The sequence below is a fragment of the Mixophyes fleayi genome, chromosome 4 (genome assembly GCF_038048845.1).
Source record: "Mixophyes fleayi isolate aMixFle1 chromosome 4, aMixFle1.hap1, whole genome shotgun sequence".
Lineage (NCBI taxonomy): Eukaryota > Metazoa > Chordata > Amphibia > Anura > Limnodynastidae > Mixophyes > Mixophyes fleayi.
In genome coordinates, this window is record NC_134405.1 from 184,435,765 (window position 1) to 184,443,832 (window position 8,068).

Genomic DNA, 8,068 nt, shown 5'->3' on the forward strand with positions numbered 1-8,068 from the left:
AATAGAGGCCAAAATTCAAACCTTCAACGTGGACATGAGGCCAAGTGACTCAACATGCATTAAAATATAGGAACTGGGGGCAGAAAATGGCAGCAGGTGCTATTGACTGATGAGTCAAAATTTGAAATATTTTGCTGCAACTGAAGGCAGTTTGTTTGTCGAAGGGCTGGAGTACAGTACAATAATGAGTGTCTTCATGCAACAGTGAAGCATGGTGGAGTTTAGGGCTGCATTTCAGCAAATGAAGTTCGGGATTTGGTCAGGTTTAATGGTGTCCTCAATGTTGAGAAATACAGGCAGGTATTTATCCATCATGCAATACCATCAGGGAGGCATCTGATTGGCTCCAAATTTATTCTGCAGCAGGACAAGGAGCCCAAACATACAGCCAATGTCATTAAGAACTATCTTCATAAAGAAGAACAAGGAGTCCTGGAAGTGATGATATGGCCCCTACAGAGCTCTGATATCAACATTATTGAGTCTCTCTGTGATTACATGAAGAGACTGAAGGATTTGATAAAGCCTACATCCACATAAGATCTGTGTTTAGTTCTCTAAGATGTTTGGAACAACCTCCCCGCTGAGTACATTCAAAAAATGTGCAATTGTACCTAGAAGACAGCAAATATTGATTGGATTTAGATTTCTCTTCTGTTCATTCACTGTGTATTTTGTTAATTGATAAAAATAAACTATTAACACTTCTATTTTTGAAAGCATTCTTACTTACTATTCTCAACACCTGGCCCATTGAAAAAACGTCTATATGAACATTGCCGCAATATTAAGATGGGCTTTGAATTGCATTCGGTATCTAAACAATTCAAGCTTTTTCATAACTCCTCAATAACTGGCATAAAAATTTTTTGGGGTATAGATGTCGTCAAAAATAGGGATCTGGACAACCTTTTATCTAAAAAGGAAATGTCCTGGATTTTCAAATTTAATTGTTTAATACCGGAGGGTCTTAATAAAGGTTTTGAGTTAAAATGTTTTTTATGATTTTTAACATATTTTTTCATGTTTTTGTCTTCTCTCATTTTTCTTATGTTTGAGTTAATTCTCAATATAAAGGAACATTATTGGTTGAATTGAAAAGAAGAAACAAAGGAGATTCTATATATTTATTTATTGCATATTATTAATGTTGTATATATTATGTTCCAATGAAGTATTTGCATTCATATATCAGAACCACTTATTTATATTTATTAAACAAAGGGCAATATATTTTCAATTGATATATATTTTTAATTCATAAACTATTTTGTATAGTGAAAAACATACAGAAGACCGGGAGTCACTTTTTTATGTGTAAATTTTGTTTTATGATCCCATTTTATGATATGCAAATTTTCCATCATTTGTTGGTTCTGTTATATATCGGGTACAAATACAACAATGTGAGTTTGTATAATATTGGTCTATTTATTGTTTGTTTTCTTTAAGCTAAGGTACTCCTTTCTTTATGTGGTCAGCATTCAATTAAACTGGCAATCAGTGCCATAACTAGACATTTTAGTGCCCTGGGCGAGACAGGGCACCGGCACCCCCCATCTAAGTGGGAGTGACATTTGTCAAATGGGTGTGGCCAACCTAATGTGGGGGTGTGGCTAGCACTTTACTGAGAGAATTCTGTTACACATATTTGCAAATACATGATATCTATATAAATATGTGAGATTTGAAGGGTGCGTTTTGTGAGGGAAAATAATTTTTGTGTTCCTAGGCAGAAAAGTTGTTCTTCGCCATTCTTAATATGAGAGAGAGAAAGAGAGATAGATAGACTATGGTATATTTACATTTTTTTCCTGCTTATTCCTACATTTTTAATTCTGATCATGTCCCTTGAAATACAATGATTGCTGACAGCTTTGACTCTGTGTTCTGTTAAATTCTAATAAAGCAGTGTCAAAAAAAAAAAGGAGAAAAAAACCAAGAGTCAGAGGATGGAGCTAGAGACCCTGAATACTGTGCAGTTCACATTGTAGCGACGTTTTAATAAGAGCCAGCCTTCCTTTGTTTAGGTGCAACCTGAGTGGCAACAAAAAACAAACTGGAGTAGGGACTCTCCTTCCACAGCAGAGTGATAACAGAGTAGCATGCTAATCCCCTCCCAGCGCTGCACTCCTGGGGAAGTACAAGTTTGCAGTGCTGCACTGTGAAGAAGTAAAGTTAGGATGGTGTCGTGTGGTTGCCACATACTGCAAGATGACTGAAGTCCTTCCAGAGCCAGCAGCTACACTAGTTTAATCAGGCTCACATGGCTAGTTACGGGGGAGAAAGATTTTCTTCATCCCTTCAGTTCCACAGTGGAACACATGTGCGTTCCACTAACAGGAAGTTCGGCACTTGGAACGCAAATTTGCGTTCCAAATGCCGAACTTCCTGTCAGTGGAGCACACATGCATTCCACTGTGAAACTGAAGGGATGAAGGTACAGAGGCAGGTAGCGGGCGGCTGATGCGCCCCCTTGGCCTTGAGCCCTGGGCGACAGCACCGCCCGCACCTGCCTCGTTACGGTTCTGCTGGCAATTATTTAATGGTAGAAGTACTACCTTTCGGGACGATAGAGATCTATTTTATCTTCTTTGCATATGCACAAACTTTATAGTGAGGCTTGATTGTATCACTTTGTTGGTGGAACGCAAATCTCTTTGCGCATGCGCAAGTCTTATAGTAAGGCTTGACAACACTATTTCGTTCATAGAATGCAAATTGTACTCATTCTTGTTTTATGTTGGATGTAAACATGACGATATATGCATGTATCAATTTTGTTACGGGATTGATTTGAATACACATATTGTTTGTTTATTTTGTGATTATGCAATTTTAAAATAAGTCACATGTGCATCTGTTAGGGGTATAAATAGAACCTCGTTTCGGATGTATCCATTACCTTGAAAACGGCTCTTTGAAGTCGAAACGCGTTGGTGGTTTGGCGGACAGGAGTATCGGCAACCCAGTTTCGCATTTAAACATCTATGTGGAGGTTTTCCGTGGATCTTGTTCTGGAACGATGTTTATCCAATGTTAATCTTTGCCTGTTATCTGGTATGGGCAACCGCATCCCCTGTCTTGTGTGATTTTTATCTATATACATTGTTTATTAAATCTGACTGTTTGAATATACTGCACCAGATATTGTTTTGTTTTATTTTTATCATGCACATGGTTTATGGCTGAGAGGGGAAGTGAAGTTGAATCCTTTCAATAATTTGCCTACAACGTATGCACTTGACACATACGGGAATTGAAGATTGTTTTCGTTTACCTTACAAGTACCTGCTACAGGAACGCTGACAGCTTCTCAACTGTAAGTAAATTATTTTATTGAGAGCAGGATATCTGAAAATTCCTATTGTGTCCCTCTATTCACGCTCAAGTGGAATATTGAGAGCAGTGTGGGAGCCTATATATATGAACTTTTGTTGCTGGCGGTTTATCTGTCATCTCTTGGACAATCGTGATATGTAATTTATAGCTCTTGGTGGTTTTCCTTCAGTCAATGAGAATCCAATAGCGCTGAAAATATCCCTACCATCTTTTGTTATTCTCAACACCTGCCTAAAACTTTTGCACAGTATTGTATATACAGTATATACCGTATGTGTATACACAGTGGACGGAGTGAAAATTTAGAACAGGTGGTATGGGAAATGTAAATTAATGGAATTTGTTAGTTTTGCAATCAAAGCAGTAGGAGAAGTGGTGGTGCGGCTGACATACCACAGTATGTACTGGACTTTTGCAAAAGGTGTTGGATTTCAATTACTTTTGGAAAACTAACTTGGGAGGTTGTTAAACTAGTAGTATATAGAATCATATTGTGGAATTGCCATCTATTTTACTGTATTCTGAGATCCCATCGAATTTACTATTCTATCACATTTATTACATAGGGATTGGCAAGCTATTTTAGCACAAAGTATAAGATTAAGGAAAATCCATGGACCTTAAATTGAATTGTAGGTAGGAACACAGAAATGCATTTGACATCTGAAGAAGTGTCATTCATCAATAGTTAGCTTGCATTTAATATAGTGAAGGAAGTGTTTTAGGGAGGACAAATATATATAGCTTTTAAACACTATCCTTATTAATACAGCACCAATGTATGAAATGTGAAATTTTATTAAGCAAGAAATACAAATACCTTTTACAAACAATCAGAAAAACTGTCGGGGCATACAATATTTTTTTTTAAATTTAGGAATGTGTGAGTAGCACATCTGCTAGGTGACCAAAAATCTTCTGGCATATGAATGGGCAATGTAAGAATAAAGCTGCACACATAGAACTTTGCACATAATACCATTGTGACTCTGAAAAATAATGATACAATTACTTATCTCATATCTACAGATTGATGTAATAATGGCACAAGCTGAAATTTCACCTGGCACATAACATCCACATGTGTGTGACTAAGTTGCATCAGGTGCAGTCCAGCACATATTATTTGAAATCTTCATATGGTGGATCACTCCATGTCTCAGGATTCAAACTCAGAGCTTCTGCCGACTAAGCTATTCCAGCTGCTGGACAGCTCCTTGTCTTTACTCTCTGTGTTAGCTCAGTTGAACTGTTCTCCTGATGTTCTAGCATGTTCTAGCTATACCCTCTGACTTCTTATATAAGCCTTGCCTGTTCCTATCTTCCTTGCCAGATTTTTGTGCTCCAGCCAACAATCTAGTTTTTTCTGCCATTGGTGCATCCTGCATCCAGTTATCCATTATTTGTGTATCAACCTAGGATTATTCTCAACTGTGCCTCAGCCAGAACCCTTTGCCTTATTTGCTTCTCTGTGTACCGAACCCTTCTCCATTGACCATTCCTATATTAATTAACCTTTAATAACCTGCTCTCCTTCTTGCCATTGGACTCCAATTCAGTCTCCAGACTGTTGCACTATGTTTATTAAACTATGCTCAATTTGTATTGTATGCCAGTATCCATTCATAGCACAATTTATTATCATTGCATATTATACCCAGTTAATCACCAGCATATCATACAAAGCAAATGGCCACCACATCATAAATAATAAACTATCAACATATCATAACAAAGAAATGACTGGCAAATTATTCCCAGTTAATGAACAGCATATCAGACCCAACAATGTCCTTAATTTTATAACTAGCAAATGGCCTCCATATCATACCCAGACAATGGACATCATAACATACCTAGCTAATAACCAATATATTTTATGGGACTATTTTATAATATGATGAAAAGTATGGACTTGGTGTTTACATACCTTTTTTAATCTACAGATTTACCTACAGTTAAAGGACACCACATGTTCCAATGCCATTCAAATAATTTATTGTGCTTGAGTGCTTTAAAGAAACATATTGCATCACATCAAGTGCATTTCCCAAAGTGATAAGTCTCAATTATTTCTTTTATGTGCAGTATCCTTTTTCTATCAATAAATGTCATATTGTGGTGTCCCTATGTTCTAGTGGGAACAGACACAGCGTGGTCAGTGCATAATGCAGTTCAAAGACAGGGTAAAAAAAACCCAGAGAGACACCCTCCCAGAGACTACCAGTCCCATGCTGAGAAGGGATCTCCCCAACACCCTTGGGCTGTAGGTAATGGGGTAATAATAAACATTGGGTCTCCTGGAATGGCATCATTTCCATTCTAGGGTTACCAGTATAATGTTAAGAGGTCTGCTAGACCCCTCCTTCAATACAGCTATCGTGTTAAAAAAGAAAGTAAAAACATACTTTTAAAAATAACTTTTTATTAAATAAAATATTTCCCAAAACCTTTCTTTTTAAAATGTTATTTTTCAAAGAAGTCCAATGGTAATTTTTATTTCATTATAATCCACTGAGAATAAATAAAAAATCCTTCGACATAAGGAGATGTGCTGTAGTAGGAGCCCTGGCACTGGATGACTGTTGACTAAACTGACCCAGTCAATGCCAGGACTCTGTTGCAATTTTGCATTAGGTCTGCAGTACCATTGTTTTACCAGAGGTGCTGCTGTTGTGAACTTTGGACAATTGCACCTCACCTGCAGGAATTAAACTCCTTCCCTTGTTTGATTACCTGCTCCTGCTTCCCTGACTTTATATTCCCACTCCACACTCTGTAACTTGCTGGTCATTGATTGTTTCCCCATGAACTGTGTTATGTTATGTTCCAACTATTCTGATCCTATGTGTATATATCTCTTATTCAGAATTATTAGGAACTATCTGCATATGTATATTATTATATATGTATCTTATTGAAAGCCCCCAATTGATGGAGATCTGTGTATTGAATAAGAGTATTTGCAGACCCCAAGTAATTCATGAGTATTGCATAATTACGTACCCTGGTACTGGCTAGTGTATTTTATTATTGAGAAATATGATATTTTTGCTTGTTAGTACAAGTAAAAATATTAGTACCCATGTACTGCTGAACTCGCTTGCATTAAGTTCTCATCGTTCAGCTGTGTCTACATATCCCTTGCGTCTCCTGTATTTAGCCTGTGATTCATATATATCCTTCCATTCCCTGGATTGCGTTTTTGTAACCTGCATTCTAAGACTTTATCCCGGACTTGACACTGTTTTTGTTTATGCCGTGCTTCATCTTCAGCCTCAGGGCTCCAATATTTCTCGCATCTGTGTGTTTGTACAGAAACAGATGTTATATATATCTGTCATTTGTATATGACTCCTCAGCAAATCCTTACAAACACCCAGTTAATCGTAACAGTCAATAGCTCTCCAGTCAATCACTAGTGGGAAACCTCTTGTCATTTCCTGATTGGTGATTCTTTTCTGTGTCTATTATGTTCAGTCATTCTGCAGCAGGGCTTATATGCAGAAGTTTGCATTATCTGTTAATGGGTTTTTATTTGAATTCCAACTAGATTAGAAACTTGTGATTGCACCTTACAAATGTGTATTTTATTATAATGTACAGAATGAGGATGTTTTAGGAAGTTTTTTAATTTAAATTTTTTTATTCCATCTGTTTATTTAAATATTGATACTATTTTATTATAATGGTTGAGGGGTCTTGGGAACTCTGATACCATTATACTGGGCTGACTAAGTTGTCACTTCAGAGGTCCCTATTTTTTCCATTACCCACAGCCCAGGGTTTGCGGAAAGAGCGCCAGTGCTTTTCAGCATGCAGTGGTATCTTCTGGAAGGGGAGGGGGGAGGTCACTTTTCAAATTCCATTGAGGTTCCAATGCCAAGCTGATGAGTCTGGGTCTGGCCCTAGTTTAGTGGGAACCAGCCCAAGTTGTCAATCTCTAAATTGAATTAACTCAATTTAATGCATACCTGAGCTAACAGCATGGTATTACAAGGTGAAATCTAACTTTTGAATGTCACTATGCAATAACATTGTGATGTGTCAGTTGTTTATTTAACACTCGCTACGTCTGTATATCAGCTTACTAGTATAGTATTTTAGAAAGACAGATTCTTAAAAGCAAAGGGAACCAAAGAGAGAGAGAGAGAGAGAGATAGTTTGGAGTTGTAAACCTTGACAATATATATTTTTTAAACCTCAAGGTTTTAGTATTTAAGGTACTATAGAAATATATGTCTGGATCAAGAGGCCCTATGTGCAATTAGGTGGGAAATGACGGATTAATTTATTTGGTTGATCCACAAAACACAACCTACTAGAGGATAATTGAAGAAATGGTTGAAAAACACTGAAGCAATAGCACCAAAAATGCCTGCAATACGTGTGGTGTAGATTTAAAATATTAAAATCAAATTATATTTCAATCATTACCGACCTAGTTATTAATAATGATGAAAACTATCTTAGAGGGTGGTGCATTCAGTGTTGGTAATACACTATGAAAAAACAGAAAATAATGGGGGTCATGTCTTGCAAATTTATGTTTGAGTTTGAGAGAATAAAGGAAGTCATTTCTTATGCAAATTTATCTTTGAGTTTGAGAGAATCATAAGTTATATTCATAGGCACATGTACCATGTAGACTTATCACATCTTGTTTTGTTTTGGATTATTAATGATGTTTTGACATTTGGTTAGGTACCTTTAGCGCCACTGTATG